This window comes from Plectropomus leopardus, chromosome 5, assembly GCF_026936395.1.
Source record: "Plectropomus leopardus strain MGB_pleo_1.0 chromosome 5, ASM2693639v1, whole genome shotgun sequence".
Lineage (NCBI taxonomy): Eukaryota > Metazoa > Chordata > Actinopteri > Perciformes > Serranidae > Plectropomus > Plectropomus leopardus.
The window spans coordinates 20,656,591-20,684,365 of NC_142180.1; the positions used below are offsets into that span (position 1 = coordinate 20,656,591).

A 27,775-nucleotide genomic window follows, 5' to 3' on the forward strand; every position below is an offset into this window, starting at 1 on the left:
AAAGTCTGAGAAGCAAAGTAGAGAAGAGCGTTTCACTTGTAGTTAAACTGGATCTGCTTTGTAAGAGACTCATAAAAATGAGTGATATCTACAAGCACCGTGGAATGTGGAATCTAATGAAGCATTCAGATGCATTTATTACATTTGCCTGTCAGATTGTTTCCTCCAGGGGGCAGTAGAATCAGGGACAGGTGGGGTGTCTCTTCATCTGTGCGAATGGTGACGGGCTTACCACCACTGCTGCTCGGATAAATGCTGGAGGGTTGAGGCCACGGGCCAGCTTACCAGGGATCAACCTCATCGTTCTCTCCAGCAGCCCCTCATCTCCCCTCGATCTCTCTGCCTTTCTCGCAGTCGTATGCAGCACTCACTTCTGGCGGGGATTATGCTGACACTGTAGTGGGAGGAATATATGCGTGTTGGAAATCAAGTTATGGAGCTTTTGTCAGTGCCGTTGTCAAGTGATGGAGATAAATGTGGGTGAAATATGTGTTTTCAATGTTCGTGTTGGAAGTCGTGCCTAACACTCAGCTCTTTTTAAAAGCAACGGCCACATTTCTATTTCTAGATTTTTCTCGCTGCTTTTAGAGCGGGTCTTTATATTCAAAACTGAACGTAGATAATGGTCTCAGGAGCACTGGGGATTCTTGAGGATAAACTTGTTAAAGTTGAAGATAAAAACGTGGTGATATCGCAGATAAAAGAATCCGCCTCTGCTCTTGTGGCTGACCATTGTGGTCCGTTATTTGGATTCATCCAACAGCAAGCCACATGGTGTTTGAAAAAGAAAGTCTCTATTAGATAAAGGAGGCCAAATTAAGCACAGGTCTCCTGAAATTGAGGCAAGATAGTGTTTCTTTGACTCTTTGAAACCCAAGCACGATCTGGCACACATTTAGGAGGCGAATGGCTAATTGCATCAGCACCTCTGCATAAAAACTCAGTCAGTTATGAAGACATAATGGGAAACAGGATTCTTCTGCAATGCTTCATGTAATACACAACTTTTTTATTTCCTTGCTCGGAGGGATTTTTTTTTTTTTTTTCCATCTGCTGTGGTCAAAGTAAAGATACTTATTGTAACAGTAGGAAACATATCACACGTATTGAGGAATGGAGCAAAGGAGGCCAATAAGTAGGGCAGTTAAATGGAAATAGTTTCATTTCCTTTGGTGTAAACAAATACCCCATGTAGTCCCCGGACCAGAGCTGTGGGTAATCGGCTGCTATAACTCAACAGAACACTTTGCCCTGAGCTAAACATAATACTTCCTGCACTTAACTAAATCCATTTTTCAACCCTCAGAAGAGTTATGACACACCAATACATTATTGCACAAATGTCTGACAAAGTTAAACCTATGAAAACATGCAGCACAACAGTGTTTATTCAAAGAACTACAGTTTTTGAAAGAGATTTTGGAGCATTGACACTGTTTGTTGAAGAATCTTTCTACTGACTTATCCTATGTTCTGCATTTATTCTTTACTGAAATTTAAAAAAAGGAACACCCTGAACGCCTGTTTCAATTTGATTCTCCTCATTTTCAATTATCCATGTGACTTGCACATATCAGGAGGCTAGTCAATAGGCCATTTCCCATCCGTATGGATTATTTTCTCATAGCTTAGTCACACTGCAGTATTTGGATGATTAATCACAGCTTGCAGCTACAGGTCCACACAGAATTGTATAGATTTACAGAAACATGATGTGCAGTTATGAAGAAAGGGCTCGAGTTTAAGCACAAAGTCAAAGAAACCCTCCTCAAGGACAAACATATTCAAAATGTGAGCTTAAGCACCTGTGTTAGACCTTGATGTTGCATGCTGGTGTTAAATTATTTCTGTCCAAGTTCCCAAGTTCACTCTTTTGTAATTAGCACCTCGCGTCTCTGAGATGGGTTATAGTTGGCTGCTAAGGAGAGGATGAAGCCTGCACCGCAGTAATAGCATGAATGCTTCTTTTCACCCCATCACAGGAAGACGCGGGAGGTCTTTTTCACTTCTGTAGGTGGTGTGAATGCTATTGCCACACCTTCTGGAGCAGCATGCCTGCATCCAAAGCCAAGGTACTCCTATGATACCTCATACTGGTGAGGCTGTTTGTACAAACTAGCATAAACACTTTGCCCATTTGTTTCACTCAAGTTGTAATGGTGCTTGACTAGCTCCTAGTGCCTGCACGTCTCAGTCTATATCTCAGCAGTAAAGCAGGAGACAGGTCGGTCTAAGGTCCTGCTGCGAAGCGTTGGTAGATAAAGCACACCGCAGGTAAAAGCATGCATGGCCACTCGCCATTAGATCACTCCCCATGCTGTCCCTGAGATGGCGCTCTTAATTAGAAGGTCCTTGGATCTTGCTGTCTAAACTCAGGTTTTACTGCCCACATTACTACTTTGTATAATACAGTTCCTCGCGAGCTACGGTAAAACATCACAGGGCCGTACAGTATATTATGAATACATGCTGTAATTGACACTATTTTGGAGTTGCTTTATGGCGTTATGTTGAACTTCTGCTTCCTCCCGAGCACTGTCTGCGTTGTCTTAGGCGATTAGCCTGTTTCTCACCTGCACTTCCTCCCCAGACAATGGCCTGTTCTGCTCGTGCAGATGATGAGGTGCGGTATCAAAGCCAAATGAGATGGCTGCCAATTAGGGAGGGCTTCCAGGTGCATTTCAATGCAAACTCGCACCAGTAACTGCACCCTGTAGTGTCTCCATTCAAAGACACTTTATAACAGGCAGACTTGAACAGAAACTTATGAAAGTATTTGAATTACCAGAATAAATGACAGACCTCTTTTTAATACTTGGCACAGGAGGGGTTTTGATCTTTGTAATGATGTCATAGTAAATGTTTTAAGCTGGATTTTAAATTGACTTGTGGCTAGTACAGTTTCTGTAACCTCTTTTTTTGTCTTTAATGCTAGTTAACTTGGAGAAAAATCTAATAATCCATTTGGCCGTGTTCTGGATGGACTCCAGTTCAAATGCTTGGAAACGGTGTGAGACCACACAGTTATTTGGACAGCCCCCACACTCCCCAGGGGATACAATAGACTTTTATATTGTCTCTACAAGTGCTTCAGCACAAAAGACTCAGACGGATTCAATCACTTATCACCAAACAACAAGTAGAAGTACAAGTACAAGTTGTTCTCTGCAAAGTTTAATTAAATCTGTATAGATCTGAAACGATGGACCCATACAATGTAAGGCTGATATTGACAAGTGGGTGTACTTCCTGTTCAGTGTCACATGTAAAATTAATTGGAGATAATTTTGCTTTAAGATTATTAGATCGACACATAAATTCTGCGCTTAAGACAAAAAAAAAAAAATCAGTCTAGACTCATTCATATGCAAGGCATTAGCATTTTAAGCATTAGTGATGAAGCAGGAACATCCCTCTTTAAACACCTTTTACCCAAAGCAGGTTAGGTCATGACAGAAAAAGAGGCTTTCCTATGTTCCTGTGGGTGTGTTTCCTGAATCTGCAAACGCACAGTGGTGCACCAAAGTGGCCTTTGAATCAAAATTTTTAGTTATTATTCAAATTAAATCAAGTCAGGGCAGACGGGAAGAGCAGTCAGAAGAAGCTCGCTGCTGTAAATCTCGAAGCTCTACCTCTGTGATTGCTCAGGCCACCGTGGAATAAAGATTAGAAGAAAATCACTAATCACAGCGGATGTCATTAGCATACTACCAATAACGGGATGCAAAAGGGAAAAGAGGAATTGCCTTATAATGCTGGTTAAAGTACGAATCAATGCCATGTATGGATGCACACAGCTGCTTCACAAACAGATATATTCACTTCCAAACATGGGTAAAGGAAGTGTCTAATAATGATGTTTTTTTCAATGTTTTTGTCTGAGTCACTCGCTGAAGCACTTGATGCTAATATCACATTCCCCCTCTCTCTTTTGATCAGCTTTTGCAGCTGGGCTGCCCTGCCTCTCTTGGATGCATCAACAAAGCTTGAAGTGGCCACTCTAATCTGGTTAAGTATTGCCTGGTTGGGGAGAAATTAGCCGAATTCTTTTAACTTTTCAAACAAACATAATACAGTCAAACTTGCTGGATGAGAATCAATTACAAGAACTGAAAATAGGTTCGGGGTAGGGGGGGGGATCATTTCATTTCTGGAAATCATCTAATACATCTATTCAGTGGCATATGCCTGTAGTGTCACATCGAAGCCATATTTCAGTCCAGTGAGATGAATTAAGCAGAGTATCTGTTGAAACACTGCCGGAATACGTTTCACAAATCTTTTTCACCCAGTGGCGATATTGCTATTATCAGCATTACTTCAAAAATAGTTATTCTCTGCCTAAATCCATAAGATATTGTAAGAAATAATGGGATAATTTTAGGGTAATTGCGCAGTTTCTCATTATGATTGGTTGGATTGGTGGTGGCAAACTATTGTCTACCTATTGGATTCTATGAACAGAAATATTCACAGTCTTTTTGGTTTATTCAACATCTTTGTGTCTTTTAAGACTGAGAAATGTATTTTCCTGAAGTACTAACTTCTTTGAGGCCACTGATAAAAACAGTACAATGGATGTTTGTTTGGTTTAGGTGCACATTTTATTGACAACAAATCAATCTTTTGATATAGCTGTGCTGCCAATGAAGCAATTATCTTTAGAATTCTCATAAATAAATCAACTTTTCTCTCAAAAGTCATGTGTGTTTTTGTCTCTTAAAATAAGCATATCCATCTATGTACCTGTCAAACAATAGTTTGAGCAGATAAATTACCACAGAGTAAGAAATATTTAGCTTGGTGGTACTATTTGGAACATATTCTCTTTTCAACAGATAAGATATAAAAAAAAAAAAAAGCAGACTTCTTTTATTATCAACTTGCCTAACAGATGGTATCGAGGGGGAAAAAAGGAATAAGATCACAATACCAACATTTTTGTTGTATTGAACATTTTCTCCCATTGGCTCTTTAGGGCAGATTGTCTTCATTTTTCAATGTGTCTCAACCCTTTGTTTGAGAGAGATCTGTTAAATCTGTCTTGCTGCTAATAAACTGCCATTATTCCCTCCAACAAGGCTGCGCTCATTAATAATGCTTCTGTCAGATGCTCATTCTCTTCTGTGAAAATAGAAAATATCATTAATTACAGTTTCTGTCACCCACTGACAGCTCAAGCAATTGTTTCAGTCCCTGAGTTCTGTTTCATTGTGTCCGTACCTAGTGACCACCTATTCTTTACTGTCTCAATGGGGATGTCCAGCATGTGAGAGCCACAAAGGCCCTGGGAGATCTCACCACACATTGCAAAGCTTCTGTCCCAGCAACACATTAGTCATCCAGGGAGCGATTGAGTTTGGTGGTAAGCTCAAAATGTAGATCTATCTCACTCTCTCAAGAAGAGATTAGGGGAGAGTATCAGTCAAGATTGAGTCGGTTTGCTTTTCATTGTGGATTTGTTGCATTTTTGCTACTCAGAGAAATATCCTCCTCTGAGAAACAGAGGGATGTTCTTATTCAATTCATCAACGGGGGGAAGGAAAGAAAAAAGACTCGACTTAAGATTGCAGCTGCTGAATGTAGAATGCATTCTTGTATGAATACACAAGGATCTTATTGCATGCGAAATGCTTACAAATAGAAACATGGGTAATATGAATAAAAGGAAACAGTTGCAGGACAAGAGCCTAACTCTCCAAATATATCCAGGCTGTGTGTTAACAGGGAGAGTTGCTGGGATTGTTTAGTTTTACATTATGTGAACTACAGAGATGCTCACTATCACACACCAACTGTTCCCCAGAGCGCTGCCATGTCAGACAAATATGTGCCTTACTTTGTGGAGTGGCTTTTATTCATGCTAGTGAACTTAATGCTGCAGCTACCATGAACTAGAAATGTTTGAGTCCATTAAGTAATATCAATCGGCCATCAAGCTGTTGTGTAGCACCAGCATAAAGCAAGATGTATCAGCCTTCATGCAGAGCTCATTTTAGTTTGTTTATGTATGCTTTTCGTTTGGCTACGGGGGGCAAAGTAAGCACAAACACAACTGTTTCTCCTGAACAAATTGGCATGTGTTGCAATACGAGTTTAGAAATACATCAATTTGTGTCAGTGAGTTTATGTACATGAGCCTTTTGTGGACTTTGGACAGTAAAATTAAACTTCTATGACGTTCATAGTCTGCACATTGAGTTAAATCTGCTAATATTTACAGAAAAAAAAGGGAATAAAAATTTCACAATATGTTATTGAAATGAACACATTCTACATAGCATATATATGTTTTTTTGGACATTGGACAGTGTATAAACTTGTATGACATTCACAGCCTACACATTGAATTAATTCTATTAATACTGACAAAAAGAAATAGTGAATCAGAATTTCACAATATGTAATAGAAATGTAAAAAATTTTAAGTAAATAAACGTGTATGACGTTCACAGATTTTGAATTCAATCTGCTAATGCTGACAGAAAAAGAAATAGTGATTCAAAATTTCACAGTATGAAATAGAGATGTATAAATTTCAAGTTCCATATGTATTTTTTGTTACTGAAATATAATGTCAGCCAATACTATTAAGTATATCAGTGGGTGACTCAATACAATATGAATTATATGGTTAATGGTAATAATTTAGACTTTCTGCAGATCTATACATGGCTGGAGGTAACAATCTAAAAAAACAAATTCACCAGAGTAAAGCACCAGTGCTTAAATAAAAATCAAATGGAAATTAAATTGACATACCCCATCTATATTATTTTGGGGGTATATTTTTCCCTCTGCTTCTTTCTCAAAGTTTACTTTAAACATGTCTTATAATGCAAATGCAAATAAAATCCAGCATTATGAATACTTTAAAATTGGATAAGAATGTATTAATTTAATAAATAACTATACGTCCTTTCAAAGCACACCTCATACAAATATATAGATGCACATGAAACATATAAACCTGATGCAGTGATAATGGTGTGAAATATATTGATTTTTTCTTATCTAATATTCTCTTTTTAGGTGTATGGCTTTGAACAATTGTAACACATGTGGCATTATGTTTAATACATGAATTCCATGCATGTACAGCATATGTTCTCGCGAGGTAAAATTGTATTGGATTTTTATTTTATATTGGAACTTAAAGGCAGTGCTGAAAATTGAATGAAGTGATAATAAACAACACCGGGCTCAAATCAAAATCACTCACTCAAAGAAGAAAAGAAGTTGTTCTTCAAAGACTTAAAGAATTCATTTTTATATTCTGTGTCCGTGATAAACCGTATTAATGGATAAGCTGTCGAGACACCATACTGTTTCTTAAGTTATTGCTGAAATATTCTTACACATATTCTGTCAAACACAAGATTATATGACACAATAACGTGGACTTTGGTTGAAGTTTCCCATAATGGATAAGCTTTGAAGGATATGATACCAGACCCCATACATGGATGTAATTAAACAAGGGCAAGTGATAGCAATAATGTATCATCCACTAGAACTGAGGTCCCAGCTTCCTACGAACCGGTGTTACCAGAGACAAATGACTTGCAGCAGTCGCCAGCGTCGCTTTTAACTTTGCATGGTGCAGACACAGAGAGGGAGTGTCTCCCTATCAGTGGTGGCCCAGCCAAGACAAATGGACAGTCATAATCCCCCACTGGTGGGGAATGTGGTTTATTAGAATACGATACAGTGTATGTGAAATATTTTTCTTGCAGCGCGATTCAGTTTCCAGCTCGTTCCTCACCACACACAAGTCATACTTGACAGTTTCCACTTTTTTGGAGCAGCTTAGCCATCTTGGAGCTACTGCCTTCAAAGTTAGATAAGTTGTCTGTCAAGGAGGAGAGTCTGAAATTTATTATTACTGCCATTTCGGTCCCCTGCTAGAGAAACTGAAGTGTGCAGATGTAAGTAGGGCACAACATTGTGTGTAATTAAGTTGGACAAAATGTGTAGTGAGTTTAACTAAAAAGAAATATGCATTTCTAAGTGTCCTAAATTTAGCGACTCATTCTGGTATCTATTGGCAAACAGTGTTTATCTATTCAGTTACAGGATGCTCTGTTTGGGCCATGCATGCAGGAACTGCTGACACGGAAGGATTTGGCTATTATTGCATATCATTACATGAATAAAATATGTGTATGATTACATGCAAAAGTTTGTTCAACGATTCTCCAATTTAGCTTTGTTGGGTTAGATGGGGGAAGGTGGAGAGGGGTGGGTTTTGTCAATACCTTGAGAAGTAATAGGTCTATGACCTGTGTTAATAATGAATAGAGAAATTACAAAAAGTAGTTTTGTAATTTTTCAATAGAGAGAGGTTTTGTACGGATCAAAACTTTTCTCTAAATTGTCTTTGCTTGCATGCATTTTCTATACACTTGTAGTGCAAGAAATATCAAAGAGAAATGATTCATACTTGCTACACATGAAAACCTCAGTGACTTCCATTCACCTCCTCATAGTGTTTCCCTCCTCCTCCTCTGCTCCTTCGCCTGCAACCTTTATATTGTCATTCACGTCACCCCGACTCTCCGGGCTCTAAAACACGCTTGCTTTTATCTCATACACTCTGGTCATTTCCTTGAACACAGTAAAGACCTGCGGTGCTAAGAAAATCATTTATGGCTTCTTATGTCCGGTCCAGTCCTCCAGGGGTCCTGCAGTGTCAGGGGAATGTAGATGAGCCCACCTCAGACCTCTTTTTGCCATTTTTTGATAGACCTGCAGATGGTTTGTTGCTCTCCGAGACCCCCGACGGGACCTTTTATCCTTGTACTAAAAATGGCCATCTGAGCTCTTGATCATAGGTAGTTGAGGACAAGGCAAGCCCTCATTTCAACCCATCATTTTTCAGTTATTCCAGTTGCTTATAAGCAATATTTCAAATTAAGATATATATGCTCAGATTGAGAGACATTATTCGGCTTTTTAATACCTTTTTGTCACTGAATCTGTATTTAGTTGAAAGTTTTGTGCAGGAAATTCACACACAAAAGATTAATGTTGTAATTACGTAAGCATAATTACCGGGGAAACAGTTAATCAGCATAAATTAACAAACCAAATAGTTTGAAACAAGTACTTGAGAAATAAACATATTATCAATTATAATGAAAAACAAGAATCCAGGGTGCTTAAATATCGCTTTAAAAGTCTTCTTTCTACATATTTCTTAAAAAGTTATCAGCAGGCAGTTTGTATTAAACTTTTAATGAATAGTCAGTCCAATAACAATCCTACAGATGTTTTGTTTTGTTTTTTTTTCGTTTTTTTTTTTCGTGGGATTACATGAATGCCTTTTTTGGATTGCTTTTACTAAGCCCTTGTGTCCCACAAGTATAAGCACATTTATAGCCTTTACAGCTACACGGCATCCCCACATCTGACACTGATTATTATTGCAGACCGTGTTAAGTGTCTACAGTGATGTGGTGTGCTTGCTCACAGTTATGCACAAAATACTAACTGATATTTAGCTTTTAATGGCTAATAACTGTGTAATGATACTTATTTTACTTATAAATATATACTTCTGGTAAAGGAAGCTCAGGCTTGAATATGATATGAGTGCAGTTTTCTATATAATACTTAATATATGAGGAGTTCTGATATGCAGTATTCAAGTTGAGTCCGTGAAACATGACTTACACCATCATGGGACATTAACACTCTATTGAAACTCATCCATCCATTTCCTATACCCACTCATTCCTATTTTAAGGGTCGTGCCAGGCTGAAGCCTATCCCAGCATGCACTGGGTGTAACACCCGCCAGTCTATCACAGGGCTAACACAAGACGCACACACAGACAGACAGACAGATTCACATTCACACCTACAGGCAATTTAGAGTCTCCAGTCAACCTGAGCTGCAAGTCTTTGGACTGTGGGAGGAAACTGGAGCACCCGGAGGAAATACACGACGACACAGGGACAAACAACCTTTTTGCTATGAAGTGACAGTGTCAGTGAGCCCCTGTGCCTCCTCCCCCCACTGAAATCCAGACTAATGCAATTCTTTTATAGCAGAAGCAACTCCATAAGACGCTGTGACGCTCCACGCCTCTTTAGTGGAGAGGCAAATTATGGGATGTATTAATTCCCTCTCAAGAAAGAGAGAGCTTTTACTCAACCATTACTGCTCAGTCATTTTGAAACAACAGTTAGGAACTGTAAAATATCTCGTGATGAAATGATCCTAGAGTTTTTTTAGACTTTCAGTTGCATTTTAAGGTTTTTATCAGTACATGGAGATAGCTCAGGTGTTTTTGTTTTGTTCATGTTGTGAAATATCCCCCAAGAAACCCCCACCCATACCCAGCTACTTAAAAAAGTAATTAATTCACCACAAAAAAATCCTAAACAAAGATTTTTCCTGTGCTACAATGCTGACATTTTTATGTCTGTCTGTTTACTTTAGGTTTATTATTTTAAATGAAAACTAATGCAGATTTTATTTTCATAATGTGTATTGCGGTGTTTCATATAAAAGGAAGATTTACATCATTTTGAACAACAAATAATAGCCCAAATTTTTTCTCTTTTTTTGCAGACCTCCTGATGCTATAATCCAATACATCACAATATGGTAGGATTACAGATGAATTTGTCTTAAAGTAGGTCTTTGCATCCTTCCTTTTCTGATTACAGAGTGATCTTATGAAAAGGGATTTGGGACAATATTTGTAGATTATTATTAAATCCTCAATTGTAGATGCACAGGAAGAGCTTGGGCAGAAAAATGGTGGCGTTTGGAGTTATTAATATTTTTGTTATTCTGGATAGAGATCTTTGGTATTTCATCTTTAATTCAACCATTTAATGTGTTACAAATGTCATCAGCCTTGTTTTCTCTTCCACCAAGTAAGAACTGAGTCTTGGAAATGGTATAATAATATTTGGATTCCCCCAAATTATGCTATAGAAAGATGCTGTCAAAGATCTGTCTTTTTATAGAAGACTTTAAAACTCCCTCTTTGAGCTAAAAATGTTAACCTCAACATTTAGTAAATGTATATTTCATGTATATTATAATGTATAGTATTATTTTCTCTACCTACTCAGTAATTCACTATTTAAGAATATTAAAGGTGCAAGGGTTTACTCAAAAATAGCAGTGAAGCACAAAATTGTCTCTGAGCATGAGATTGGTAATTTTGCTCGGCATAGATTTCCTCTCTGACACAGTACTGTAACATGACTCAGCCCACCTTAAGAGTACAGTTGACAAACTTTGCGTGTGGTTGTAGTTAGTGCTTATGTGTTCAGACAAGGTACTGTTGATCGTACCCCCTAAAGGAGGCTGAGCACTGTGGATTACAAGCAAGGCAAATGTTTAGCTGCCACCCCAGAAAACACGACTCATAAGCTCTAAAGAGCCGCATATGTCTGCATCGTAAGTCCATTTGTAATATGACAACATGACCTTTGGATTCAGACCCATCTGTTGTGCCTCAAATGTTTACAGAAGGGCTAAGAAGTGCTTTCTATTTGCAGTGACTGGAGGTTTGGAAAACATGCTCTACAAATAAACCATTTTTAATAAATCTTGTCCTCCGTGGCAGCTGTAACGAGCAGTGGAGTCACTATCACTGTAAGAAAGCTGCTTTGCACTTTGGCCTGATGTGCTCATTTTTCTTACTTTGTTACAGCAGAACCTTTAACACCGCAAGTGTAGCTTATTTCTCAGAATAACACCGAGTTTGAAAGTATGGCCATGTACGCAGTGAGGAGCTCATTGTGAACCAAATTCTGTTTATTCATTGAGGATAGCATTGTTGGAAATGTTTTTTAAACCTGCATTAACATGTTTTGGCCACTTTTAAACACACTCCTGACAAGTTGTCACCTCATAAAGCTGATTTGGCAGTTAAATATTTACACATTCAGCAGACACAGAGAAATATTAGCATTCATGTGGAGTCGTGCTTCTGGCCACCTGCTGAATCTAAGTCTAATATTTACTCTCCTTTTTAGCTGTGTTTTTGTCTCCACACAATCCAGTCTCATGCCTAACAAATACTGACGCATGATGGTCCTAAGCGTCAGATATTGACACACCAAGGCACCCTTTTGCAGCATTATGAGACGCAGCAGGCGATGGCATTTTTTGAATCTCTGAGCAGCTGTCGTAGGATAAAGAGCCAGAAAGTCCACATAGGGTGGGCAGGAGGAGAGGTGGATGTGTAAAACAATCAACTGACAGACCACTGGTCATGTCCTGTAAGAAACCATAGGTCATTTGAGTTATTTTAATTAGAACATAGTGTGCATGAGTAGCATACTATGCCAGTGACATTGTCACGACTCACGTGACGTATGTGAGTCATTTCAAGCCAAACCATGTTAGTTTTTTCCAAACCTAACCACGTGGTTTTGTAATCTAAACCTAATCCTAAACCTAAGTTAACCTAAAACCAAAGTTTTTACCTACGATGAGTTTATTTTGGAAAGAGACTGTATACATTTAACAGGCACAGACTGTCCTTTCCTGTGAAAGCATATTTTAGAAAGACACAATGCATTTAACAAACGTATGTTGACGCACTGTTCCCGAGTGTGGAAAACTGATGCTGTAGGCATACAAAACTATCATAGCTTGATGTGCAGGGCAACTGACCAACTGTATATGACAAGTTGGGAATGAGGATTTGTTACTCCTCCAACTCCTCATGAAATTATTTGCCTCTTTAACAGCTAAATGCTCCTCTCTGTTCACCAGCTAACTTTGTGTGTCTGCCATTTGGTGCGGGGAAGGTAGTAGACAATGGATTAGTGAGAGCATTTGTGCTGAAAAAAGCTGCCTGCTGCGGCTGGAAACAGCTTTGGTGAGAGTGAACCACAACAGTAAAGCCACTGAGGGGAATTGCAGAGTGAGCTGACAATTCTCTTTGGGTTTATTACTGCGGGTGACATTTTTTACATTACACTTCAGCATTTGATCCATTATCAATATGAAAATATTGATAAATTCAGTGTTAAGGAGAGGTAAACATAGCGACACCTTGACATTATATCTTATAAGTTGATGGCATTTGAGAGTCGTGTGTGAAAACTGATTTGAATCTGGTGTCGTAAATGTTGAACCTAAATCCCTCTTCGTATGAATGCTTCAATATGAGGCAATGTGCTGTTACACATGCATACTGTGTATAGTGCATCAAGGACAGTTAAATCCTGTTGCCTTATTTTAGTAGTTCTATTATCTCTATGTTTCTGACAAATATATGTGAAATTAAAACATCCTTTTTGACCATGATAATATCAACATCCTTCTCTTTCTCCTTCTACAAAATATTTCAATATTTTATATAACTCCGCTTAAACTCAATCTGTAAAAACTTTGTTTGCATCTCCAAAAGAGCGTGATAGTTCTCTGATTTATTAACGTCTTCCCCATACCATTCTCTTGATTTAACAATGCCTGTCAGGGATCTTCTAATACTTAAGATGTTCTAAACGTTAATCCTAGAATTCTGAGTACCTTTAAATAATCCGTTCTCCCTCCATCACATGACTCCTATTTCTCAAATGAGTTAAACAAATGAAAAGGGAACAATTTTAATTAAGCTACAATAAATTAATAAGTTACACACTTGTCATAATTTTCTCTTCTTGCCATGACGTCTACCAAGCCCCTGTGTGCTTTTTCAAATAAATGGTTCAAACAATAAAAACAAGAGACATACAACCATTCAAATTAGAATTACGGTCTCTGTGGGCCAAGTGTAAAATTGCTTTCACCTCCTCTTGTGTTGACTGGCAGGCCAGGTCATTACTGTAATTCCATTGTGAACATATTTTGCTGCAAATCAACTTATAAACTGTGGAAATTAACAAATGAGTGTTGGGTGGTTGGATTTGTATGAAGAGTACAAAGATTGTCTAAAACGAAAGATAATTAAGGTGAAGTCAACCAATAAGCCTGAAACGAAAAAAGCTGACAGTCTAATTTTATTCCATATTAAGAAAAAAAAACCTCTTACTGCTTATTACTGTCATCACTGTTTGCTGTTGTTTCTTTACAAAATGTGTATCACATAACGAGAAGAACAGTATATTGCATTATTTAAATAAACAGTATGTACTATTTTGCTGGATTCAGTGGCATCTAGCAGTGAGGTTTTTAGACTGCGACCAACTGAATTACCGGTTAGAATTCCTTCAGTGTTTATTGTTCATAATGAGCTGGATTATCTGCAGAGGTCTCCTCCTCTCCAAAAGTAGGTTAAACATCCAATGAGGCCAGACGTTATTGACACAGATCTCTTCCACTAAAACAAACAGGCCAGGTTATTTAAACTGGTAAAAACACTGAATAAAGTGGTTTAATTTTGAAAAATCTGTGTTTTTCCAGCACTGCTCATCACGCAGGGGCTGCTAACTCAGGTGTGCATCATAAAAATGCAAAAATGTGAATGGCCCCATTAAGACCCATGCTTGTCCATCCTGGGCTACTGTAGAAACATGGCCCCTTACATGGACCCGCTTCATATGGAGACATAAATGTCTCATTCTAAGGTAACAAAAACACAATGATTCTTATTTACAGGCGATTAAACACTAAAGAAAACATACTTATTATATTCCATTTCTGACAATATATGCCTCTAAATCCTTAACACTGGACCTTTAACTGCAGGCAGTCTAATTGTCCAGATGTGCTTTGGTCTGTGTATCTCCCTTGTTTTGACATTTGACATAAAGACTACACAAATTAAAGCCCTGTATATCACTCATTAGCACCATAAATCAACTGTGTAAAAAGGTTTAAATATACAACACTGCTGACATGTGAAACTAGCTGTTGACATAGCTCAGATACATTAGGCCCTTAAACAAACCATTCCTCGGGAAATCATCTGTTAACGTCACGCTTTTGGCAAAAATGTGCTTGCCTTTTTAGTGTCAGGGCGTCGCTCTGCTGTTAAAGCAATTGCTGATCATCATTATTCTTAACTATGCTACAAGGAAAAGCCATTTGTTCTTGCCAGATACATATATATTGCTCAGAAACCATGAAACTTTTTTAAATCAACATTTTCATACAGTTTTGTGGTAAATGGTGTCACATTCACCTCCTAGTTTTCTGATTTGTTAGGATCCATTTGAGCTTGATATTGTCATACAGCTATAAAACCGTAGTTAGCTTTCTCATTCCTTTGTAGACACAAAACACAAATCGGAGACAATAGCAGTTAATCAGCCGGCAGTAGCTGTCTGCCGCTGACAAACATCTCAACAAGTAGTAGAATGACAAACAAACCAGCAGGAGCCCATCCTGCAACATCACTGGCCTGTCAGTCGGAGTCATCACAGTTTATGTGTAACGTTTATCCTAGTGAGGAAACTGATAAGTAAATAAGTCTCTGGGGAACAAGTCCTCTGATAATGTAATGGTTTAAAAATCCTTATTGGATAGTTTGTTTTTTGGGCAGGAAGTGTGGAGAAATCTGACCTGGGCGTGGGGGGGGTCAGCATTGTCAGCTTGTCACAATTATCCTCCAGGTCTTTTTAGTTCCAGATTGGAAAGGGGAAAAAAGAGCTCTTACTCTGTCTTTGGCCAATCAGGAGTGTCACAGGAAGGGAAGAATCCACTTGGCAAAACCTTTATCAGCCCATCAGCACCACTGCATGACACGGGAAGACAGCCAGACATTCTTCTCACAGCAGATCAGTTTCTTGGCTCTGCCTGTGTTTAAGTGGGTCCTCTGCCACTTCACTGTTGCTGATAGTAACCCATTTGGCAGCTAGACATGACTCGGCTGCCTGGAGGAGAGCTGAGGTGGGGGGCAATAAGCAAATCCAGTCACTGTAAACTTCTTTGCAGTCATTCTGGGAATGTTTTGAAAGTCCTTCATTTGCCATATTACTCACATGGTGTCTCAGAGTTTCCCTTTTGACATCTCTCTGAGAAAGAGCGTACATTTCTCTTACTTTGAGCTATGCATTTCATTGGAGGGATTAGCAAGTATGGTCAGCCAGGAACCTGCACACCTGAAGCACAAAGGGCTTCAGAGTGTTTGGGTGCTTCTGTTTCTGCAGGGAGCTGTCGCTGACCAGTTAGGGAGGGGTGAACAGAGCATTTCATCCTCAAATCTAGGACCTAAATTTCTAAAAATTCTTAAAATAAGTTACTACAGTCTAAAATATAGTACATATTAGGGGTGATACTGATATAAGTTTAATGTTTTTTAATTCATATTGTGATAATGACAATATTCCAACTTGCTCACATAATGACATTATACTGTTATGCACCGTAATAACAAGCAAGGCTGGTAGCAAATTTGCAGCCGGTTACTGTTCTCTACAAATTAAAGAAATGGCATACAATTTGTGATTTTTTTTCTTGAATATCTGAAAGCAAACTGTTACATTTATGCTGACATATAAAAGTATATCAATTATTTTGTTGCAGTTGTATGTTCTTGTAAATAACAATAAAATGTATTTGATATTTTTCAGTAGTTTGTAATATAATCAAGAATATTGTTATTACCAAAATACTCTGAAATATAGTGGTATTATTCTAGGGTCATATCACTCACTCCTAGTAAATATGCAATGAATTTAACTCTTAAAAGTAAATGTCAGTATCTTATGGGAAAAAGAACAGAGTTGTTTTCCTTTCTCTTTCTTTCAAATCTGTATTATTTGCCTACTGAGTACAGATATTTCACAGACAACTAAATGCATTCCTCTGCAAATCAGTTATTTTTCAAATATGTTGTCAAAGAACATTTTGCTGAAGTATCAGATTTTGTGTGACTTGCCACATATGTTAATTAGCAACATTCCTCATTATGTTAATAGAAAACGTTTTTCCCTCAGCATTATGTTTCCCTCAAAGCATATTTTCTGTTCCAAAAAGTTTTATTTAAACACAATTCTACGGAGACATGGCTGAATAAGAGGGTAAATAATAATAATAATAATAAAAATTATTATTATTATTATTATTATTAGTAGTAGTAGTAGTAGTAGTAGTAGTAGTAGTAGTAGTAGTAGTAGTATGATAAACTTTATTTGTAGAGCACTTTTCAAGCAAAAGCACAAATTGCTGTCCAAAAAACACACACATACACATATGTACACACAAAGACATACACAGATATATGCAATATTTATTGCATAAGATAAGACATCAACCCTGCCACCAAACTGACATTTTCCGATGAAGATATTTGGCCATTTGTAGCTAATTAGCGAACAGGCGATCAATAGTCATTCAGTGAAAGTTAAAGAATTGCAGCAAGCTTTCTGTTAGATGAAGCGGGTCACACATGAAGCATATCATTCACTCTCTGATGAGGCCATGAGTATGCATGGCACCACTCTCAATCATTGTAAATCAATTTAAATTTCTCAGCGATCCGCGTTGCAAATGTAAAATAAACGATAATGATTTAATCGTGTATAATGCATATGATGTTGTATCTTTTTATCTTATGTGATATTTATGATTGGGTTTTCCTTTTTTCCCATGTCATGTCAGTTTGTAGCATGCACCATCTGTTAAATGCATGCATGGAAAAAAAGTCATTATAGTTACTCCTAAAAATAAGGAAGAAATTATTTAAATAGTAACCTCCTAATTATAGCTTTGATTGAATTAGTGTATGTGTGTGTGAGAGAAAAAGAGAGAGACTGTACAAGCTACATAGATCATAGACGCAGCCAAGTGCTACTATTTTGTCTGCCGACAAAGAGTTAAAGTCTTGTGCTTGTCTGTGATTTCTGTAAACTTGTATTAAGCAGGATGTGTCATGTCCAGAGACTGTTTGCTGGTTCAAAGCCTCAATCCAGTTAGTACATCTCGTTTTAATTCCACTTATTTCCAACCATTGACCACTAATCAATTGAGTTTTGCCATTTTTCATGGGAGTGGCAGCAGTTTCCTTTGAGAATGCAGTTGAGGCATTTAGAAAATCAGCACTTTGTTTGCTTAACAATTTGTGGCCAGCCTCTGTTTATATGCACTCGTGTGAGTAAGGCAGCTGTTTGCTACTGTGATTGGTCTGGATCAGTTTAGACCGAAGATTGGAGTGTTACTGGTCCAGACCACAATGAAGTTTGGAAAGCTGTCTTAAAGACAAATGTACCAGTCAGATGAATTGCAGCATACAAATGGTCGGCTTTGTCAAATGAGTGAATAACAGTTAGGGGAGGAAATAGAAATAGGGAATTTATGGGACTTGGATTCAGGCAACCTCTTCCACCCTGCTCTACCTCAGCATCTCTCCTGGCTCCACTTAGCCAGCGTCCTGTTGTTCCTTTGCCACTCTGCTACAGCTCCAGTGCCATCCTGCATCCTGCCTCTTTCCACTTCTCTGTCAGTGAGGTAATTATAAGCAGAGCGGTGGGAGAGAGTCAGTGCTGGAGGGTTAGCCTCGGACCTTTGAGCCACGCCACCTTTTCTGTGTCCATCTCCTGGGTTGGCTTGCAGAGCTTTATAAATGACCCTGTCACTGGTCTTTCAGAAACAATGGAGCAAGCAAAAAGTCAGCCAAAGTGCCACTTTACAAGTTTGCCTTTGTCAACTGCAGTCAAATGAGTATTTCTCTGAGTACAAAGCCTGAATGTTGTAATTGGCTCAAGTAGAAAGTCAATTGTGTAACTTTTGTGGAATTTTCTCCTCAGATATTATTTTAATATAAACTTAAATGCTTTAATGTGCTGTTTCCCTCAAGGAAGACCAACCTGGGTTTCTAAATCAACAAATCAAAAAGCTTTCATTAACTGGAGATATGTAGGTGGAATTACTAATATGTGATGCCATTTTCTAATAGACCGGAGCTAAATTAAGGTATATGAGAGTCATAAATTATCACTTTTTTTGTCCTGGCAAACAGATGATAGTGGGTGTTAATAATTTGCCATAAAGTTTGCAATGCTATGATTATCTGTTCAAAAATATGTTGATTTTTTTAGCTGCATTTTTTATGAGCAAACAACATATTTGTTGTAGTGGCAATGAGGAAAATACAAAAGTGGTTGTATTTAGCATTTTTAACCCAAGGACAGCATATTTTTTTTAAAATAAATTGCAATGGAAGCTCTCTTTTTTGCTGACACTGCATGTTAGCCGTTCTTTTTCTTAGTGCCAATAAATGAGAAATGTTCAGCTTTAAGTAAAATCCTGCACTCATCACTCAGTACATTTACATGATGAAATAAAAGTTGAATTATTCTGTTAGTAAAACAAAAACTGAACTTTTAAAATACATGGAAACATGTTAGCCCTCCTGAAATCATACCAAGTTGAAATTTCTTAAAGTTGGACAAGCACACCAAGATAATGCAATTGGGGGGGCCCCTTTACTCAATCATGTATATGCCTCAGCCGGACCTGAAGTGGCATAGGCGTTCCTACACATGTTCTATTGTCCCTGTGCTAGGCTTTGACCCAGATGTTGAACAGCATTAATTCGTAGAAGAAAGCCGGGTAAAACAAACAAAGAAGAAGTAAAGAAAACAAAACAAGACAAAATATCAACCAAAAGTGGTAGAGTACGTACGAAATGTACAGTGCCACTTACCATGCGGGAGTTGGACTGTCAATAAATCGATTCTCCCCTAGTGCTTGTATACTGGGACAAGGACCGTAGTCCAGTTAAATGGCCTAATTGAGCTATAACCGCAGCTCGACATGTGTATGTGCATGTAAATGTACTGAATGTCACTTTTTACCTAGCTGTCTTGTTTTGCAGATATTCCATATCATAGCAACCAGATGTAATTAAAGCATCTCATTCTAAATTCATTTGTATTTATAAAACAAATTGTATGAACATAAACAATGCAATAATAGGAATAAACAACATAATGGGGAAATTATTAATGTAACCAGCTGCTTAGTGGGAGATACATTCAATATTGTGAAAATTACACATTGTTATGGTTGAGCAGGCACAGGATTTAGTTACAAAGCAATTTGGACAAAGCCAAGCTAATCATTTTAAAGGTAAAATAATATTGAAGAAGTATTTTGTCGTAATTAAAATATATTTGAGCAGTAAAATGAAACAGTGAGGAGGGGAATGTTTACCTATTTCAATTTTAATTGAGGACAAAATCCATTAAATCTTGTCCCTACAGAACCAAGGTGCTATAATGTTCTGCTACTCTCATGACAAGTTTAGATCCGGGGCCTCTAGATCTTGAACCAATATATAGCTTATTAATAGAATTTATGTGCCATATACCGTCTTCTCAGGGACAGGATTCCTAATTATCACACAAGCTGAACGATATTGGTGTGCTTTATTAATGTTCCTCGGTATTGCCAAGGACAACCAATAAATATGGCACTGGGGATTCCACCAAATGAAATGGGAATATCTCAGTCTTTTAATGAAGCACTGTCAATGCGCACCACATATACCCTTATTTAAATATGCACATGATCCTTCAAAGACATATTATACAAAGGATGGGTAAGTGATGGTAGCTGACTTGCCTTTTACAACCGAAGAGCTGCTTTGAACCGCCTTGGGCCCTTCCTCATAAGAAAAACAACAGCATTGCATACAGATAAGATTCACCGCATCCCTTTTATTATTATGATATTGTTGGCTAGGTGGACTTAATGAGCACCTCGGGGCCCCGGCATGGCTTAACTATCTTTTTCAGGGTGTCTGATCCTGTTGGATCTAATGGGAAAGTTTACGTTATGGACATTTACAGCAGTGGGTCAGGACATCAAAGTACCAGGCTTGGTTTCTCTCACCTTTCATTGGAACATAATGGAAAATCAAACATCATTATCAGTACATCGAGCCATAAAAGACAAATGTGTGTGTTACTGCTCACACTCTGTTTTCCTCAGTGTTTTATGTGCTCCCCTAGGAGATGTTAAGGCCTGTTGCAGATCGACCATAAATTCCAAAGTTAGCCCTTTTTTTTATCACAAAGGGAGGTTGCTGTCTGGCTGAAGATTGACCACGGCTCAGGGCTGGATAGAGACCTCTATGACATGCCCCTCTGAGGACTGAATGGACAGCAGTGTCTGATGAATGGCCTGCCTCCTTCTTAATCACAAAGCACTCGCACCAAGTGAGACACCAACAAGGTGGCAGCGCTAGGCGGGTCCAAGGTTCTCAATATACCTTTAGTGACAAACTCTGATGTTTCGTGGTATATCAAGCAGCAGGCAGTTTAACACTTGGAAAAATTGCTATTTAAAGCCTCCAGAGATATTGTTTTTTTAAAACAGTTAATTCTGAATTTAATGTTGATTGCACAATGTAATGTCTGTTAACCAGGAAAACTGGTTTGCTGTTAGCCTAGCTTTCACTATGAAATTCTGCCTGCCTCCGGGTGCAATCTCCCAGTAAAAATGAAGGATTGATATTTTGGCACAAAAGGAAGTGTGTCAAGTTTATATGCCTGACAAAAGCAGAAAGAGCATGGTGCTGTTTGTTTTCCCAGATTTAGCACTGGCTATCTGCAGCAGCTGGTTGAAAAGCTGCCACATAGCTAAAATCTTGCAACCATCTTGCATAAAATCCCTACCCTGCAATTCGAACCTATATTAGGAACTATAAGTTATTTCTCAAAGCAGTTGAATGTAGGTGATCCACTATGACTCCATAGCAACAGTCAAAGTCAAGTAACACTAGGTTTCTTTCATTTCAAAATGAAATAAAATGTAATTATCTAAAATAATTACACAATTACTATACCTCTGCAGTGAACATGTTTTTCTTCTCTCTTCAATGTTGTGTGTGTTGATGATGTTTAGTGTTCATTCCGATAGAACTGAAAAGTTGAAAACTTTCCACTTCCGCTTTCCATTATGTCTCTTGTGTACCTGTATGGCAACCAAATTCAGTTCAGTTCATGTTTGTTTTTTGCTGGTCAAAATTGCAGCCATTAGCGTGAGAGAAAAAAAACCTCTCAATACCAGCAGGAAGAGTGACGGGAAGACGTCAAAACACTAGAAATTGAGCACCATAATAACAAAACCTGATGTTGAAAGAACGAAGGATATTTGCCATGTGCTGGTGAGCAAAAACGCAATCAATTACAAACCTTTTCTTCTAAAAAGCTCAATGGCATAAAAATGATCTTGCCAATTAAAGCAAGTTTGTTTTGATCTCACGCTCTCTTGACTTTTGTCGTTTGTCTGCTTTCCTCACTCTGTTTTTCTTCTTGTGCGCTGAGCTGAACCTCTAATCAGAGTGATTTCACTCACTGCCACTGATTCAACACACTGATTTGCCCAAAAAACAGCAGACAAGGGCTAACTACTAGGGCACTAGGGCAACAGACACTCAAAGTCGGCCTGACATTGATCAATGACTGACCATCAGCTTGGTGTGTCAGGGCCCATTGACCTCCATTGTTGTCTAACAACTATTTTAAAACACCCAAAATATTATGAGCCACACTGTTGAGCAGTTTTCTTGCGATGAATTCAAGCACTGTAGAGTCTTTTGAGTCAGTTTACTGTCCTGTTGCCATAATTTCTCATTAGAGCTACTACAGCAAAATAAAAATTGTTTGCTTCTTTATTAGGAAGGAGAGGGCTCACAGATGAGTATTAATGTGTCAACAACATGCCAATGCATACCGATAAATTGTTGGTTTGGTCTTTTCACGCTTGAACATTTGTTGACACACAAAAATAAAATAAAGCCAGCAGTCCAGTCCTTTAATGCTATTGCCAGAGTTTGCTTATATACGTACGTGAAATGTCAGGAAATACGATATTCAAAGCTGTTTTCAAAAAAAGCTTTTCTGTACTTGATATGAAAATAATTTTTTTTTGAGTCCCATCAAACATTGAATTGCAAAATGTAAATCCTAATATCCTAAAAAAAGAGGAAAAAGGTGACCCTAAATACATCCTTCAGTGTCTGCACACTGATGAGTGGAAGGAAGCAAAATTGTCCTTCAGAGCCTGTTATTATTTGAGCAAGCTATTGCAATGCACGGTGCACAGTGAGCCTGGAGCATAGGTTGCATTTTGCTGTACACTCCACTGCAAAATGAGACTAGTCAAGCCCTAATGTAACCAGCAAAAGCTGGATAAAAATCTATACAAACTCAATTATGAATCAATTTGAGTTTGTGTCAGACAGTCTGGTGCCAACAGAGTGGATTTTTTATTAACTTATGGTCTGGGAAGAATGAAACACTTTTCATTTGTGTACTTCAGTATGTTGCTTCATGATTCAGAGGAAGATTGTTCACACTTTGTCTTCGAGGGACTTGTCTCTTATGGTGGACTGGGTTGGAGAGACTCAGTGTTTTGTGTCCTCATTGTGAAATTTATACTTCAGTTTGTTACTTTATCACTCAAGATTGACAAATTATAGAGATGTGAGAAGATAGAGAAGCCCTTTTTGCAAAGCAGAAGGTAGTTCAACAGTTGATTGAGTAATTAAAATTGAATCCCTCCCACACTGATTCGTATTACCACATTGCTGTAGTACATTTGAGTTCAGATGGATTTTTTTTTACCCTGCACCCCACTGTCCTGCTCTAGCGTATCAAACTAGGTCACAGGCTTGAATATTCATGATCCTCTATGACAACTCCCCGCTATTCCATGTCAAGACCTATGTTAATTCTGAGATTTGCACATTTGAGTCTGCTTGAAACTCTTTAACTTCACTTCCTTAGATTTTGAGTAGTCTGAGAGCCAGTTTGACAACCATAGCTGAAAAGAAAATATTGTGCTGCACAAGACTCATTTAGTATACCTTACATCCAGAGTTTTCTGTCGATAGAGGCAAGTCATTTCCTTGCTTTACTGGACATATGGCTGCCAGTGTGAAGGGTCACTCAGGATACAGCTGTGATAGCTTGAGATGTTATTGATTTGAACAAGATAGCCAGGTGGCCAATGAGATTTCCAGAGAATGCTGTTGTTTTGCACATAGATAGATTGTGCTCCTGTTGTCATGTGTCACTGGTGAAATGACAGTTGAATATTCTAAAAAGTAATGATCACTTAGACCCACAGCTCATCAGCATTACAATCCATCTGTCAATCATTGTCCGTCTCGTTGTTATCATCAGCCAGTTGTCGTTTCTTTTATATTGTGGTGTGTGTCCGCGTGCAGGGACAAAGCATCCGCACAAACACTCACGGGTCCCATTGGTTCCATTAAAAGTTGCCCTACAGTAGTTTGTCCTTTTTTGTCCCTAACTCATACACCTGACACTCGCCAGGAATACCTGGTCCGTCCCTTAAGGTCAATAAAGTACGAAAGAATTGCCCAACAGAAATGACAGCATTTTCCCCTGACATTTACCCCCAGTGTGTGATGACCTCTCATTAGTAAGAAAGTGGGTCGTATAGGATCTGGTAGTTATCAATTCCTGAGTGAGAAATGGACGCGGTGTATACTTCATCTTGGGAAATAAAACATCCCTCTTGGTAGTCATTTACTACTTTGCTGCCAAGAGCAGCATCATTAATTGGAAATGGTGTGGAATGCTTGGCATGGTCCTTTTCTAACAAGTTGACTAAGAACCGAGGCTTTCGCAGCCAAACTGTGGGTGCGTTGAGCACAGAAACAGTAGGGAGGGAGGCAAATGTGATGGGAACATGCAACGCATTTTTAGATAAAAGGTAGTTAAGAGAAACATAACGTCCTGTTAGTTTTTTTTTTCCACTTCTCCTTGCTTTTTCCTCTATCCTTGCTGTTTTCATGTGTCTCTTTTTTTTCCCCAGTTGTTCAAAATTACAACCGTCCTGTTGATGTATCTTGAAGATGATTATCCACTGAGATTGGGCTTCTGTAGCTGAACACGCCCAGGGGAGCCTCATCACCCCCGCTGTAATAGACAAGAACAAAAGGAGTGGAGAGGGAAGGAGAGGAGAGAGGCAAGAATTCCACTGAGCTACAACAAAGAACACAGTCAAGTCTTCACCCCCCTCACACCGTCTACGGCAGCCGTGCAACCTGCTTGCCGTGAGGATAGCTCGATCCTCATCTCAGCCTGGGAGAGGGATACGCCGAGGCATATTGATCATAGTCTGCTTACAGCTGTCATTAATTCCGACAACTCGGAGCTTAATGAGAAGTTTTATTTCTGCCTCTCAGTTCCTTTGTTACTCTGTGGCATTAGATGTTCGCCCCCCACCCCCCCCACCCCCCTCCTACTTAGTGTGACATAGATGCTGCCCCTCTCCACCTCCCCCTGCCAAATCCAACATTTAAAGATTTATCTCTTAAATGAGAACCTGTGGTAAACAGGCTAATCTGTTTGGCAGCACTCACGGTCATGGCTGAATAAAACATTTGACAACGCTAAGCTCCCGAATCTTCCTATCTCTCTCTGGCAAAAGGCCTCTCTCTGCCTCCCTTCAGGGCTCCTTCATTGTTAATCCTACCGATCGCATTCTTCTAGCTTTTTGCCGTGCTGCAGGGGTGTGGCCGGACTTTTGTCTCGTCTGACAGAGAGTTCATTATGTGATTGGCGAGGAGCTAATGCAATAACGCTCATCACGTGCCTCTACCAGGGCCAAGTCCAGCCATTCAAGCAGCACTCTGTTCTTCTTCCTCTCCTCTCTCCCGGTGTCTTGTGGAGGCAGCCTGCCACCTCTCCTGTGGTGACAGGTTCCCTCTGAGGTATTTAACCACTTGTCTTGCAAAACCCCTTTTAATTGAAATTACCCATTGGCTGATAAGCTTCTGGAGCCTTATCAGAGAGGAGATATAGTGGTTAGGGTCTTTCATGCTGGAAGGTTTTGCTGTTGCTTGCTCTTCTCGCTCTTTTTGTAATTGTCTTTCTCTCTTCAGTTCTCACCTCAGCTCCATCTCTTTTTTTCTCCAAATGGACGATCTTTTATTGCTGTTTATTTTCTATCTGTTGCTCACTTTGTGTCCTTCTCCACTTTTTCCAGGTTTGAAAGTTGCCCAGTCAAGCATCCTGTCCTGTCTCTTTGATGATACAGGTGTTGTTGTTGCGGCTTCGTAGCGTGCAATACACTACATGATCCAGTAAGCACTTTGGTTCTTATCTGACATACACAGACCTATGAACCTCTATGACACGCCTCCCCTGTTGTGAGCTGTAAGGAGTCACCGGTTAACAAAGCTAATGCTGCTCCAGCCAAAGTCACTAGACTTTGGTGTTTTAAAAATCGAATAGCTTTGCAGCAGTCTCATCAGTCAGCACACAAACTGCTAATTTATCATCCTGCCGGTTCAGGCACATTACACACTAATGCAGAAGTACCATAATTAGGTCAGTAACAATCTGTTATTTAAATTCTGTCACAGTCAGAACTGAACAACTTCCCACACACACACACACACACACACACACACACACACACACACAAATGCACCAAGTGAGACAGCAGAATCAGCAACAGAATTAGTCTTTTTTTTTAAAGTGACAGGGATAATTTAATGATGACATCATTTTTATTAAACAACTCATCGTGTTTTTTCTCAGTCAGCTTCTGCCAGGCTGAAACCGTCTCTATACAATGATCTTCTTGGATTGGGTACCCTGGAGCATGCAGGCTTCTTTTGTACAGCGCTGAAAGAAGAATGATGTTATCAAGTCAAAGACTGCTACAGTGCATTGGCTTGCCAATAGAAATGCACATTAGCTTGGTTCAGTATCCCCTCTTTCGAGTTGCGGCACGGCACACTGCACTTTTGAATGGGCTCCAACTCAGCGGGCTAAATTCAATATGAAAATGCAATCGGCATAAAGCAGGGTAAACAACCTCAAACATATCCTTACTTTCCCAAAGATGTCATGAATCCACGCACGGCGGCACGGACTCTTGAGTACACAGCTCCAAGGGCTGCTTGTATGTTCAACAAAACACATCGCAGCTACCTGGAAAGATAGACACGGGGATTTCTTTTGTTTGATATTCAAATACTTTTCTTGTGAGTCGGTAAATAAACTCCAGCTTCTGCCCTGTTGAATACAATTTGAAGGCTATGCCCCGCCGAATCTAATTTGATGAGTACTTACTATGCTGAAACCCACATCACTCTTCAGGCATGACACAAATGAGTAATTCAGTGGTCATTTATAATGAAGAGGCTGTTTTTATCACAACCCTTGGTATGAACAAATCAATGTGACACCAGTGTTACATCTGAATAATTCATCAGCGGTTATTAGGCCTTTCATTTACATGTACTAATTGGAAGTACTGCTGCACACGCGCCTGTATGATAATAGTTATGCTTAAGCTGTCAAGTGCATATAAAAGGCCAATAGATCTTTCATACTCCCTTTGTATGTATCTGCTTAACTATCTGATTGCTGAAATGATGTGTCAGAGTCTGGGATGTTTGATTTGCAAGCAGCACATGGCAAATATGAGCTACAAATGAGTTTTTTCTTTGAGATTTCTTTCATTTTCTTTCAGAACATTAAACACAAACTTAATTCAACAAGTGTTAAGTCAACCACAGCACTGCTCTTGCAATGATTGAGTATATATTCAAATTGAAATATTTAAAATTTATCTAAGACTAAGTGGCAGAGGCTGAAAAATGATGCCAATGTGGATGTGCAAAAAACTGCAGTTCCTCATATGGCCACTTGAGGCTGGCTTCAGAAGTAAGTCAGTCCCTGAAGACACATTAACATGGCCAAATTTACAGCAGAAGTAAAATATATACAGCCTGTATGAAAAATACACAGAGTATTAGGGCCACATTGAGGGAATAATTACGATTTATTTGGATAATTAAAATCAGAAAATGACAAAACATCTTGTCTTATTATTCTGACCTCTCATAAAATTACAACT

General features: G+C 38.8%; 1 long non-coding RNA gene across 2 annotated transcripts in view; it reads left to right on the top strand.

The window, feature by feature from the left end:
- Positions 1-25,040, top strand: part of LOC121962338 (uncharacterized) — a 103,675-nt gene extending 78,635 nt beyond the window's left edge. The window contains exon 4 of one of the 2 annotated variants that reach the window (XR_015776535.1): positions 24,716-25,040. This is a non-coding gene — a long non-coding RNA (uncharacterized LOC121962338). Of the gene's footprint in view, positions 1-3,939; positions 4,880-24,715 lie in introns of those variants that run through there. The other variant, XR_015776534.1, reaches the window with a different exon arrangement.
- Positions 25,041-27,775: the final 2,735 nt, after the last annotated feature.